The 15219-nt window shown below is 36.9% G+C and overlaps 1 non-coding gene across 1 annotated transcript; it reads left to right on the top strand.

The window, feature by feature from the left end:
* Window positions 1-9426: 9426 nt before the first annotated feature.
* TRNAS-GGA (transfer RNA serine (anticodon GGA)) lies at window positions 9427-9499 on the top strand. The gene has a single exon. It is a non-coding gene; the product is annotated as a tRNA-Ser (tRNA).
* The last annotated feature ends 5720 nt before the right edge of the window (window positions 9500-15219 follow it).

The raw sequence follows: 15219 nt of genomic DNA, 5'->3' as shown, positions 1-15219 counted from the left end.
AGAGTAATCACCTGAATAACTGATCAGTAGGATGCTAAGTATATTTTGAAGAAAAATTAGTTCTCTATTTTCCTGTCCCTCACCTGACTTTGATAGTGATTTTAGTGAACATTTTTGGAAATTTTAAAAGGCAATAGAAAGAAAACAAAAAATAACATGTGCATTTTATAAGGCTTATGAATGAATACACTGGCAGTTTCAAGGCTGTAAACCTCTAAAACATCAGGACATTGGGTATTGGCTAATATTTGGATATTTTATTTTTTTTCTTCTCCTTGCAGCTTGGCATAGCACAGACTTAGTGCTGACAAATGACAAAGAATTAGTAAAGTTTCCTTGATTTACAAGGTCTATTTCTTCTTAGTAGTTTTCCAGGAAAATACACCCTGGCTTGGTGGTCTGATCCTTTGAAACCTCTCAAGGAGCTTAAATATAGGTAAACTCAATGGGAAATGGCAAGAACAAGGTGATTGTTGTTTCCAACTGTAATGACTCCAGGTGAATTCCTACCCACAAAGGCAATTCCTTGGTTTATTCCACTGACACTGTACTAAAATACTAACCTGTGGGTTTACTGTAGATACAACTGTCACTGTAGTGTTAAGAGGAAATTAGCCTTTTCCATGAGGAGTGGGATCATCGTTATCTTTATTTTGCTGGTAATAGAGTATGAGATATTATACAAAGCACCTGGAAATCTCATAGGTTCTATATAGATGAACCAGAGATACGTAGTTTACTGGAGCATAGTTCATGAATTGATGCTAATTGTAATTTTATGCTACTGGATCTATGCCCATTGTTCACACCAGAAACCAGTATGAGTCATTATAGTCTCTGGGGTCCTGAATAGAGCTTAATATTTCACAAAAGTAGTACGTCTTAAACACATTCAAGATTATTACTGCAAAAATGTTATTGTTTAAATAGTGAATATGTTGACCATTTTAGCTGACAGTCTCTGTTGCAATTTATCAAAGACAAATTTAGCAGAGTTAAGGTCACCAAAAGGAAACTATTAAACATAAATGTTTTCATTTCTTCTGATCTAGTACTTTTTCTACAGCACTATATATCACTTTAGTGCTTCTTGATTAAGAGTGATGCCTTCCTCCAGCTTTAGAACTTCAGTGCAAACATTCCCCTGTCCCATGTTTCTTTTGATTTACAAAGTAGAGTGTAAAGCTGGATTGCATTAGCTTAAAATGAGATCAACACAAATATGTAGCTTTTAGTGATTTATAACAGTGATTTTATTAGATACAGCAAAAAAGTATCTGGGAATGAGAAATTTTCTCTTTTCAAATATTGAAACTCTCCTTCTCTCCCTCTAAACTAACACTGTATTTTATTACCTTAGAAAGTTTCATAATCTGCACCTTCTAATATGCTAAATTTAGGATATGTAATTTTTACTATACAGTATCTATTAAAATATCAAGAACATTTATTGTTAAATTAAAATGCCTATTCCTTATGTAAAAGTAGAGACTATGGATAGATAAAATAAAGATGTAACTTTTTTAGTTGTAATTTTTATTGAGATAATTGTAGATTCATATGTACTTGAGAGAAATAATTTAGAAATTCTGTAGAACACTTAGCTACTTCCTATCAATGGTAAACTACAGTATGATATTGTATAAAACGAAGATATTAGTATTGTTACAACCCACCAAGCTTATCCAGCTTTCCCCAGTTTTACTTGTACCTGTATGTATGTAGTGTATTTATTTCCATATGTTTTTTTTTTTAATCACAGTAACTAATTTGGCCATGTAAGTATTTTCTTAAATTTTAAGCACCTATCCCTAACAAGGGCTTATGGGTTAGACTGTGGGCATGTTCAGTAATGTCCGACTCTTGCCAGGATCCTCTGTTTATGGAATTTTCCTGTTAAGAATACGGGACAGTGGGTTGCCGTTTCCTACTCCAGGGGATCTTCTCCAACCAGGAATTGAACCTGAGTCTCCTATGTCTCCTGCGTTGCAAGTAGATTCTTTTACTGCTGAGCCACTGGGGAAGCCCCATGGGTTAGATTACGTATACTTAACCCTAAAAGTTTTAAAATACTTAATAAAAATAGATTTTCCTTAGAATCCTATCCAATACATTAATTACATCTCAGACCTAGTTAAATATCACTAGCAAGTAGTTTGAAAGATGGGCTCTTGTTCCCCCAAATTAAAGACAGCTTATTTTTTTTTTTTTCCTTATGAAAGCACATCATAGTTTTAAATCAGAGGTTCAAAAGAGGTTAAGAATAAGAATCTGTTTTGAGTGTTTGGGGCATCAGCTCATTAAGAGTAATAGAGCAAGCTTCCAGTTTGAAAAGGCACCGACTCAAACGTGTAATGATTTTACTTTCAAATTTCTTTTATCTCAGCTGCTTCTACTTCAACAAATACAAGTGCTTCAGATATAATAAGACTAATGAGCATTGCAGATGATTATGAAAATATAATACTTCCCAAGGCATAATGATATCTTTTTCCCAAATTAAGGGGAAAAAAAAAAAAAGGATATTTCCCTTGTGAGAGTTGTCATTGCCTGAATAAGACCTCAGTTAAAACCAAAAACTCAACTTTTGAACACATCTCTGAAGAAAGTATTTTGTGAGCAGTTCTCCTTAGCTTATAAAATAAGTTTTATTGGCTTTAGCAAAGATTCTGTAAATGCTATAGGATTATATCCTTAAAGTCAAATGTGCCAAAATGAGTCATTTGAAATCATTGCCTCATTGCAGCTTGGAGTTGGCATTCCGCTGATCAGCTCACCGTGTACTCTTGGGTACTTTCTCTCTAAAGTGGTTACAAGTCCAGCCTTCCAATATTATAGTTGGATGCACTATATAAAAGGGCCATTTTCTAGTAAGTACCTTACTTGCTTCAGAGCCAGAGTGTAGAAGCTCTTTCATCAGTCACAGTGTTTGACACAAGGATGCCGTGTCTCCGTTTGTTCAAAATGGATATTGCGCCCTGTGTAGGAATGGCGATAGAAATCAGGAAAGAACTGAGAACCAAGGCTGTGCAATATAATTTAAAAAAACAAACACAAAAATAAAGTGCCGAATCTGACCCACAAAATGAGACATCTGCAAACTGCTATAGCAAATTGTGTAATGAACGGCATCTCCAGGGTCTCGTCATGCAATTCAGAGCTGTTTTGGGCGCTCTTTCATTTTGGTTTGAAGACAGATTGTTTTACAAGGTACATCAGCCTTCAGGGAATAGCAGTTTCCTCTCTACCCTTCCCCTCTCCAACAGCAGCGCCAATGTAACTTTTAAACTGTTTATCTTTGATCAAAAATGTATTGCTTAGCACACTAAGTAAACAGCCCAACAATTTGTCATTGAAATTATTGCTTCCTGTGACTATTTTTAGCGAGTTTTTTTTTTAACATTTACTAAGCAATTGGTAATGAGAGCTGATAACCCTGCCATTTGTTTTTTATTTTTGTAATTATCTCAGAAAAACGTTTTGAAATATGATCCACTCTATAATGTAACGGATAAACTACTATGCTGCCAGGAATTATACCCAACTTCCTCACTTAATAGTCATGGGAACTCAAGCAACAACCACAACCCACACACATAATGCAGGAAATGATACGGAACACATATATCACATTTTTGTGGTGATGTGTTTACCAAGAAAGGCCACTTTAGCATTACCGAAACTCCAGAAACATTAAATCAAGGAGATTCAAAAATGTGGAAATGCTGGTAGAATACTATGCTCAATTATAAAGTGTTTTGTTTTTTGAAACAGTTTGATAGCCACCTATTAATTTAATACATTTAAAATGTAGTTAATACATTTGAATGTGATAGGAAAAGCAGCCAAGTACAATACTATTCCATTTTGCTCTTTGCTGCTATGTAAAGTCCTTCTCCAGAGAAGGCAGTGGCACCCCACTCCAGTACTCTTGCCTGGAGAATCCCATGGACGGAGGACCCTGGTGGGCTGCAGTCCATGGGGTCGTGAAGTGTCGGACACAACTGAGCAACTTCACTTTCACTTTTCACTTTTATGCATTGGAGAAGGAAATGGCAACCCACTCCAGTATTCTTACCTGGAGAATCTCAGGGGCAGGGGAGCCTGGTGGGCTGCCGTCTATGGGGTCGCACAGAGTCAGACACGACTGAAGCAACTTAGCAGCAGCAGCAGCAAAGTCCTTCTCAGTCCTAAATACATTCTGAATACTTTTATCATTCTTCCATGCAGCTTTATTATTTGTGTTGTTATTTTTGTTTGATATGAATATTGTCATCTATATAGGAAAGCAATCAACATCTACTGATTATTGTTTATATGCTGTTTCTAATAGCAACATTAGAGAAGTTATGTCTTTGTACATATTTTTCCCTGTTTGTCAATTTTCTGCAGAGAACTTTTCTTTTTTCTTGTTGCTTTGGAAGTACGTTACATCTCATATTTGCAATTGTCCTTAAAAATGAGGCATTATCAGTTCTATTTTTCCCCCTGTGTTTGATATGCATCTAGAAAACAGAACAAGTTCTTGTTCTGTAATACTTATGGACTACACAATGGACAATTTGAATTTAGAGACAAAGATATTTACTTTATTCTTATTAATAGATATATCTATTTTGCTACTATATCCTATGTTTAATGACCGCTTTTATATGATTTCTTAGTATAGGAATTAGGATAATTCTATAGTTGGCAGAAAAAAGAGTTTCAGTTCTTCTCTTATGATACCAGTCTTAATCACTAGTGTAATAGTTGTTTAAAAAAAAAAGTATTTATAGCATTTCACACGCCCTGATATGCTTCCCAAATCCTATGCCCCATAAAAAACTGTAGAGTCTAAAGAAAAATAGAAAGATTGAAACTAAATACCATCTCAGAGTTGTACAGAGTCAAGATTCCGTGGAGTTCCTTCTGATGTGCCAGTGCTATTTGAGGTTTCAGAATGATGTTGAAACATTTCTCTGCTTCTCTTTAATTTACCCCGTATCTGCTTGAGTACCTGAGTCAAAAGGACTCTGCTAGCAACTCTAAGTACCAAGCTAAGAATCCTCCAGAGCTTTCTTGATTGTTTGTTAACTATTGAGAAAGTCGAGAACTGAGAAGAGACTTAATTTTTATACTTTATTAAAATGTGCATAAAATTTATATGTATATACACAGACCCAATTCATAGATATATGTGTGAATATGTGTATATATTGATATTGCTCAGCAATCATAAAGTCTGAGTAGCCTTACTCCATAAAGATAAATGAAATGATCTGCCACAATTCTCAATGTCTGATTTTTGATGGAAAAGGGAGGAAATGTAAAATCATACTCTCCTTTACCTTCCCCCAAACTGTCATAAAAACAAGTTAGGTTGTTTAAAAGTTTTTATTGAAATTCAAATTAGTGGAATTGTTTTGCATTGATAATCTCCTATTTTATAAAAGCCATTAAGAATTTTTTTTATTCAAAAAGAATACATTTACCCTTAAAAGAAAACAAATAACTTCTCTCAACATTAGCTTTCCTTTATTATTGATAAATACTACTTTAATTTAGGAAGTCTTTAAAGATATTAAACAGTAAGAAAAGAGAAAATATTCTTCTTTTTTGCATTATAACTAACTTGGTATGTGATGGGGTAAATAATAACTTTAGAAGTGAAATGAATATTAATCTCAAAACTTCCAGTAAGGGCTAGCAATACAAATAATAAAAATTTCACTCTTCTTTCCCAGGGATGGATCTTACTGTTTTCTTGCAAGCTAAGCCAAGTGATCACAGCAAGAAACAGGCTCTCCTTAGATTGGTACTGCCTAACTTCCCCCTCGGAGAAGGCGATGGCACCCCACTCCAGTACTCTTCCCTGGAAAATCCCATGGATGGAGGAGCCTGGTAGACTGCAGTCCATGGGGTCGCGAAGAGTTGGACACGACTGAGTGACTTCTCTTTCACTTTTCACTTTCATGCATTGGAGAAGGAAATGGCAACCCACTCCAGTGTTCTTGCCTGGAGAATCCCAGGGACGGGGAGCCTGGTGGGCTGCCGTCTATGGGGTCGCACAGAGTCGGACACGACTGAAGTGACTTAGCAGCAGCAGCAGCAACTTCCCCCTTAGCTGGTGATAAAGTGTAATGGTTAGCATCTGTTAAACAACAAAATGGAAGGAAAGCATGACTTGTGAACATTCCTATGGTGACTAAAACAGGGATATATAGTCCCATTTGCCCCAACATTAGATGTCAAAACATTTTAATGCTGTGGGGTTATACTTATAGATCATTTATGTTTGCTCTAAAATTCTTGAAAATTGCCTAATATGAAAGAAAGTGAAAGTGTTAGTCGCTGAGTTGTGTCAGACTCTTTGCAACCCCATGAACTGTAGCCTGCCAGTCTTCTCTTTCCATGGGATTCTCCAGGCAAGAATATTGGAGTGGGTAACCATTCCCTTCTCCCGGGGATCTTCCTGACCCAGGGATTGAACCTGGGTCTCCAATATTGCAGGCTGATTCTTTACAGTTTAATCTGCCAGGGAAGCCCTATACTTGTGTATTGGTTATGTTTACTCTAAATTCTTGAAAATTGCCCAATATAGGGCAGAAAATTAAAGAAAACTGAAATGACCCACAAGACTATCAGTTACTTAATAACAGCGATTTTTGTGTACTTGTTTACAAATATATCTAAAGTATTTGGACCACCTCTAGATCATAGATACTTGATAAATAGTTTTTGCTTGAATTAATAATTTCATAATATCTTAATCTTATATTGTTTGCTCAACAAAGAAATTTTGGAGAAACCTAAATTTTAGGTTTTGTTTTTAATATGTAGGCTTATATATGAAATTACAATTTTAACTCATTTGAAACTTAATATCATCGAGTTAATTGACCTTGCCATATGAGATTTTGAGCTGGTTTAGAGTGAATACCCTGGAATCAGACTTGGATTAATCTTATGATCTTGGCATCACCATTTAACAACTGTGATCTTGGGAAAATGGCTTAGTGTATCTGTGAATTGGTTTCTTTTCTGTACAGTACAGGTATTTTTAATCTATCTCATGAAGTGGTTGTGAGATCTGTATATTTAAGAGGATTTTCTGTTGTAAAGTGTGGACTCCAATCAGTATATAAAACAGATATTTATTTATTCACTGACTTATGAGTACCTATATATGGACTGTCTTGTAGGTAACTTACTGAATTATAGGATCCGAAGAGTTTAAAAGACTCCATCATCTTAAAAACACACTCAGTACCTTAATTATTGGAATTGATGTGCACGTTGTAGCCCTTTTTAATAGCGTATACCCAATCCAAAAACACCTTAAACAATTATCAGCTTAAACAACTTCACATGCATTTAACAGAATGCTAGGTAAGCAGAATTTGGGGGGAATAATTATAGATAAATTTATTGAGCACTTTCTAATCCCAAATATCATACTTAGTGCTCAAAAGACAAAGTTTTAATGATGATACAAAGAGTTACATAAACAATGTTTCTGGGGAACAGGGAATGTCCCCAGGAAAGTAAAGTAGAGTCCAAATACAAAATCACAGATGGATATTTAAGCAATCACATAAAATGAGATGTTGAACTAGCTTAAAGTGAATCCGAAATTGCAGATTGTTCATTTAAGAACATTCCTGGGGCATGTAGTATATGCCAGGAACTGGGGATAAGGGACATTTATTTATCAAAGACTTGATAGATAGTGGCACAACTTGCTTTAGTTTGCAAGGTGAGATAAAAACATCAAAAGACTGCTGATGACTTTGTAAATTACTTGATATCTCTCTCTCCCTCTTTCTCTCTCTCTCCCCTAATGATGGTTTAGCTGGAAATGGTTTTATTACTAGAAACACTTAGAGCAAGAACACAGTTCCTGACAACTTAAATTTGATTTATTCAACAAACATCAAATACACAGAAGCAGCTTCCTGGTTTCATTGTCTTGACACCATCTCCTCCCTTTGTTTCCAGCAAGGGCTATAATTTCTGATACTTCCAATAGTGTCTCAGGAAGCAGAACTAATATGGGAAGAATATTAAATGTAAAGGTAGAGTGACAATTTCCAATGTAAAAGAGTCTAGAAGGATTAATGGAAAATTAAACAGTAAGATAATTTGCCACATAATGAAGTAGTCAACCCTGTAAAATTATACCATGTCAGTGGTGGCTAAGGAGCGAGATTTCTTCTAATTAAGGGAAATCATAGCAAATGTTCCCATTTTACACTAAGACGACATGACAAGTATCTTCAGTTCAGTCGCTCAGTCTTGTCCGACTCTTTGAGGCCCCATGGACCACAGCACGCCAAGCTTCCCTGTCCATCACCAACTCCCAGAGCTTGTTCAAACTCAGGTCCATCAAATCTGTGATGACATCCAAACATCTCATCCTCTGTCGTCCCCTTCTCCTCCTGCCTTTAATCTTTCCCAGCATCAGGGTCTTTTCAAATGAGTCAGTTCTTCACTTCATGTGGTCAAAGTATTGGAGTTCCAGCTTCAGCATCAGTCGTTCCAAAGAATATTCAGGACTGATCTCCTTTAGGATGGACTGGTTGGATCTCCTTGCAGTCCAAGGGACTCTCAAGAGTCTTCTCTAATACCGTAGTTCAAAAGCATCAATTCTTCAGCTCAGCTTTTTTTATAGTCCAACTCTGACATCCATACATGACTACTGGAAAAACCATAGCTTTGACTAGATGGATTTTGTTGGCAAAGTAATGTCTCTGCTTTTTAATATGCTGTCTAGATTGGTCATAGCTTTTCTTCCATGGAGCAAACATCTTTTAATTTTAGGGCTATCGTCACCACCTGCAGTGATTTTATAGGACAAGAAAATAAAGTCTGCCACAGTTTCCATTGTTTCCCCATCTATTTGCCATGAAGTGATGAGAATGGATGTCATGATCTTAGTTTTCTGAATGTTGAATTTTAAGCCAGCTTTTTCACTCTCCTCTTTTACTTTCATCAAAAGGCTCTTTAGTCCTTCACTTTCTGCCATAAGGGTGGTGTCATCTGCATATCTGAGGTTATTGATATTTCTCCTGGCAATCTTGATTCCAGCTTGTGCTTCATCCAGACTGGCATTTCTCATGATGTACTCTGCATATAAGTTAAATAAGCAGGGTGACAATAAACAGCCTTGATGTACTCCTTTCCCGATTTGGAACCAGTCTGTTGTTCCATGTGCAGTTCTAACTGTTGCTTCTTGACCTGCATACAGATTTCTCAGGAGGAAGGTAATTTGTTCTGGTATTCCCATCTCTTTCAGAATTTTCCGCAGTTTGTTGTGATCCACACAGTCAAAGGCTTTGGCATAGTCAGTAAAGCAGAAGTAGATGTTTTTCTAGAACTCTCTTGCTTTTTCAATGATCTAATGGATGTTGGCAATTTGATCTCTGGTTCCTCTGCCTCTGGGCTTCCCTGGTGGCTCAGAGGTTAAAGCGTCTGCCTGGAATGCAGGAGACCCAGGTTCCATCCCTGGGTCAGGAAGATCCCCTGGAGAAGGAAATGGCAACCCACTCCAGTACTCTTGCCTGGAGATTCCCATGGAGGGAGGAGCCTGGTAGGCTACAGTCCATGGGGCTGCAAAGAGTCGGACACGACTGAGCGACTTCACTTTCCTCTACATTTTCTAAATCTAACTTGAACTTACATGACAAGTATCTTATTCTATTTCAAACATACAAACACAATGGTGGCATTCATGTAATACAGTGGGTTAACCTAATAGTTAGAATTTGAGGTTTTCAGGTGAGTTTTACATTTTTAAACTGCATTTCCATACTAACTGCTTTGATGGTAAATTTGGATTCTCTTAAACTGAGATTTTGGTCTTCCTAGGTAGATCAGTGAGTAAAGAATCCAGCTGCAATGCAGGAGACACAGGCAGATACGAGTTCAACCCTAGGGTCAGGAAGATCCCCTGGCAGAGGAAATGCAACCCACTCCAGCATTCTAGACTGGAAAAGCCCATGGGCAGAGGAGTCTGGTGGGCTACAGTCCATGGGGTCCCAAGAGTCGGACAGGACTTAGCGACTAAACCACCACCACCACCATGATACATTTCAGGAATTAGTTAGCAAAACAAATTCAAATAATACTAAATATGAGTTGAAAAGAGTAAAAGTTGAAGTACTTATCTTACTTTGCTTTCTGTGTGCATGCATGCGTGCTAAGTCGCTTCAGTCATGTCCAACTCTTTGCTACCCCATGGACTGCAGCCTGCCAGGTTCGTCTGTCCATGAGGTTCTCCAGACAAGAATACTGGAGTGGGTTGCCATTGTTCTACTCACAGATGGGCATACATCCAGCCTGCCACCTGTTTTGGTACGGCCAAGGAGCTAAGAATCATTTTTACCATTTTAAGTAGTTGAAGAAAACCAGATTATTCTGTGAAATGTGACAGTTATACACAATTCAGATTTCAGTGTCTGTAGTTATGGTTTTGTTGGAACGTAGGGAGTCTTGTTTGTTTCTGTGCGGGCTGGGTCTGCTTTCACACTAAAATGGCAGAATTCTGTGGGAAGCTGTGACAGAGACCATACGGCGCAAGAAGCCTGAAATATTTACTATCTTGTCCTTCATGAAGAAGTGTGCTGACCCCTCTTCATTGCACTGATCCTTTTGTGAAGCAGAGAAAATGTGTGCATGCACAGCAGTCTGAGTCCAAACCACTTAAGCAAAATAACAATGTTTTCATTCTCCGTGGTATTTTCATCTTAATTAAAAGGTAACGAACATTCTAAAATAGAGGAGCAAGAGAAAATCACACTGAAATTTTGAATTTTTGCAGCTCACAAGTGCAAGATAGCTACTTGTGCCCAAAGTTCTTTGTTAGGCTTCTGTGCCCAGACTTGGTCTGGACATGCCATGATACAGATAATGAACATGGACCGTCAAAGAGGGCAGAGTTGGCCAAAATTTGACTTGGTATCAGCTGCATAAATCTGCTCCAGCATCCCAGTGGGTCCCTGGATCAGCAGATCTCTGATTAGAGCAAAGATTAACTATGTATCTCCTCTGTAAAGTTCTGCTTTCTATTCAACCTACTTGACTTCACATGATTCAGCAGGTCTTTTTTTTTTTTTTTTCCTGTTTCTCTCAGAGCCAGTGCTCCCATCCATTCGAAAATAAGTACTAAGCCATCAAAGGAATGTAAAATATTTATTGTCATGCAAATGTGGGCATTATCTGGAAATTTCTGGTTCAAACCTAATGGGCCAAGCTTTGAAAATAACTTTCTCAATGTGTTGAAGAATATTTTCTTCATTTTTATGGTATTGCTTTACTTACTATTATAGCAATTGTTGTACACCATTACACTTTAAATATGTTTATAACTTTACACACTTTGCTCACCATATGTACTTTGAAAACATGACTCTAAATGTGTCATTGAAACATGTATAATATCATATACGAAACGAGTCGCCAGTCCAGGTTCGATGCACAATACTGGATGCTTGGGGCTGGTGCACGTGGACGACCCAGAGGGATGGTATGGGGAGGGAGGAGGGAGGAGGGTTCAGGATGGGGAACACATGTATACCTGTGGCAGATGCATGTTGATATATGGCAAAACCAATACAATATTGTAGTTAAAAAATAAAATAAATAAATAGAATAGAAAGACACAATTTCATTTATGACAATTTCACTACATGAGGGAAAAATGATAGATTGAATCTTACTTTAAAAGCCTTAAGCCTTTTAATTTGCACTATTACACTTATTTTTCTTTCATTACATAGGCAGAAGTTAACACCCTATACTTATAATTTAGGAAATTAAAACTTTAAGTAGCACTGTACAGTTCTTGCATTGTGCTTTAATTGTGGTTTACAGATTCATTAGACTGTTGGTGAGTAGAAATGCCAATGTAAATAAACTACGATTTAAAAAATGATTGTATTTGAAAAGCAGTATAGACCTTTAAAATCTCTGTTCTGTTACCAGTTTTTGAAAAATCGGGATATATACTAGAGCCTAAATAGTATGTTAGTTATCAAGCTACTTCAATGTTTAAACCCTAGCCAAATGCTAAGATCTTAGAAGGATCATTCTCAGGTTAACTGATCTCAAGCTATTCAAACATCTACTAGCATAGTTCTTCCCACTAGTATGCAAAAGGGAAGGTAATAAAAAAGAAAGTTTATGTAATATATTTCTGTCATACACAGCAAATCTTATATGTATAAAACTCAGAGAACTTTCAGATCAGATCAGATCAGATCAGTCGCTCAGTCGTGTCGGACTCTTTGCGACCCCATGAACCGCAGCACGCCAGGCCTCCCTGTCCATCACCAACTCCCGGAGTTCACTCAGACTCACGTCCATTGAGTCAGTGATGCCATCCAGCCATCTCATCCTCTGTCGTCCCCTTCTCCTCTTGTCCCCAATCCCTCCAGCATCAGAGTCTTTTCCAATGAGTCAACTCTTTGCATGAGGTGGCCAAAGTACTGGAGTTGCAGCTTTAGCATCATTCCTTCCAAAGAAATCCCAGGGCTGATCTCCTTCAGAATGGACTGGTTGGATCTCCTTGCAGTCCAAGGGACTCTCAAGAGTCTTTTCCAACACCACAGTTCAAAAGCATCAATTCTTCGGCGCTCAGCGTTCTTCACAGTCCAACTCTCACATGCATACATGACCACAGGAAAAACCATAGCCTTGACTTTGAGAAGAACTTTGAGGTCTACCAAATTCCAGTCTCATATATACATTTAGATTGGGTCTAATTTACCACCATACAACAAGTTTACCATACAGATGAGCAAATTAAAATGAAAAAAAAAAATTGCCTCTTCTTTGTTCACTCTCTTTTTTCACCCTCATCTAGAGGCTCTTTAGTTCCTCTTCCCTTTTCTGCCATTAGAGTGGTATCATCTACATATCTGAGGTTATTTATATTTTTCCTGGAAATCTTGATTCCAGCTTGTGATTCATCCAGCATGGCATTTCACATGATGTACTCCACATATAAATTATATAAACAGGGTGACAATATACAGTCTTGTCATACTCCTTTGCCAAATTGGAAATAGTCGGTTATTCCATGCTTGGTTCTAACTGTTGCTTCTTGACTTGCATACAGGTTTATCAGGAGAACAAGTCAGTTAGTCTGGTATTCCCATCTCTTTAAGAATTTCCCACAGATTGTTGTGATCCACACAGTCAAGGTTTTAGCATAGTCAGTGAAGTAGAAGTCAGTATTTTCTTGGAACTCCCTTGCTTTCTCCATGATCCAACAAATGCTGGCAAATTGTTTTCTCTGACTCTTCAAATCCAGCTTGTACATCTGGAAGTTCTCAGTTCATGTACTACTGAAGCCTAGCCTGAAGGATTTTGAGCATAACCTTGTTAGTATGTGAAATCAGTACAGTAATTTGAACATTCTTTGGCATTGCCCTTCTTTGGGATTAGTATGGAAACTGACCTTTTTCAGTCCTATGACCACTGCTGAGTTTTCCAAATTTTCTCACATATTGAGTGTAGTACTTTAACAGCATCCATCTTTTAGGATTTTAAATAGCTCAGCTGGAATTCTATCACCTCCACTGGCTTTGTTCATAGTAATTTTTCCGAAGGCCCAGCTCTAGGTGAGTGATCAAACTATCATTGTTATCCAGCTCATTAAGATCTTTTTTGTATAGTTCTTCTGTGTATTCTTAATTTCTTCTGCTACTGTTGGGTACTTACAATTTACATCCTTTATTATTCACATCCTTGCATGAAATATGCCTTTGATAGTTCTAATTTTCTTTAAGAGATCACTAGTCTTTCCCATTCTATTGTTTTCCTCTTTTTTTTTTTTTTGCATTGTTCTTTTAAGAAGACCTTCTTATTTCTCCTTGTTGTTCTCTGGAACTCTGCATTCAGTTGTGTATAACTTTCCTTTTCTCCCTTGCCTTTTGCTTCTCCTTTCCTCAGCTATTTGTAAAGCATCCTCAGACAACCGTTTTGCCTTCCTGCATTTCTTTTTCTTTGGGATGGTTTAGGACCTTCCTTGAGACTCAGATAATTTCTGTCTTCTGGCTACAACTTGAACTCTTTAAGTCCGTCAGAACTGCCTGACTTCTGTTATCTGGATGTGCCCTGCAAGTAGTTACTCTGCGGTAACCTCATGTAAGCAGTCACATGTTGTGATGTCTACTTGATCTCTAGCTTCCTGTAGAGATCCAGAACAATCATGGGGCTCATCCCATGAGTTTTCCTTTTCTCAGAAATTGCAGTCTTCACTGCCTGCTGTTCAGTGTCTGAAAATAATTTCCTCATGCTTTCCCCCTGCCATTTCTAGGATTGTTTACCTTATCAGGGTGATTTCAGTTCCAGTTATTTTGACATTGCCAAATAAAATAGAAGTCCCTTACATGATTCTTAATTGTTCTTATTTACTGCTATTCTATAGGCCTTATTCCATAAATGCAGTAAGTTACCTCTCTCTCTGTATATATATATATATTTTTGATCTGGAAAATCCTTAAATAAGAACTAGCCAAGTTGCATCTCTCTCTTTATATACTACTGTCCCAATTTGTTAGTATTTTACCTGGTGTTTTATGTCATATTCACAGTGAAATTAATGTCTGGATTAATTTTCAGTGATACTCTTCTTCGAAATTAGACTAATGCTATCTTCAAAATGGATTGGAAAGTTTTGTGTATATTTCCACACTTGAAACCATTTCGATGGTACTTACAGCTTACATCAGTATTTGATAGATTTTCATATACTATTTTAGACCTAATGTCTTACCTCTAGGTAAGGTACTATTCTGAATACGATTGTAATAATAATTTTATTGTGTTTTCTTATACACATACAATAATTATTTTATGGTACATAACTTAATTTGGAATTGCCATTTTACAGGACATGAACATATGACTCCCAAGTGCTCATACCAATTTACATTCCTACCAGTAGGATAGGAGCCTGTCTCTCTATCTGTATCCTCACTTGTTATAGTTAGTCTTTTAATTTTGAAAAATTTGGATGAGAAATATTTCATTTTATTTTCATTTGAGTTCTTTTTTATTTTCAATTTTCATGATATAGAGTGAAGTTGAGATCCTATTTATATTTTCCATTCTTTATTCCAAACTTCTACACAATTTTTTATTTGGTGCTTATAGTATTTCTTACTAGCTCATAGCTTTTCTTTATAAATTCTATGTCAGTGTCAAATTTTTCCACTGAAAATATCTTTTACC

Source organism: Bos indicus, chromosome 7 (genome assembly GCF_029378745.1).
Source record: "Bos indicus isolate NIAB-ARS_2022 breed Sahiwal x Tharparkar chromosome 7, NIAB-ARS_B.indTharparkar_mat_pri_1.0, whole genome shotgun sequence".
Classification (NCBI taxonomy): Eukaryota; Metazoa; Chordata; class Mammalia; order Artiodactyla; family Bovidae; genus Bos; species Bos indicus.
The sequence above is the reverse complement of the archived record's forward strand: the minus strand, read 5'-3'. Positions and strand labels throughout refer to the sequence as shown.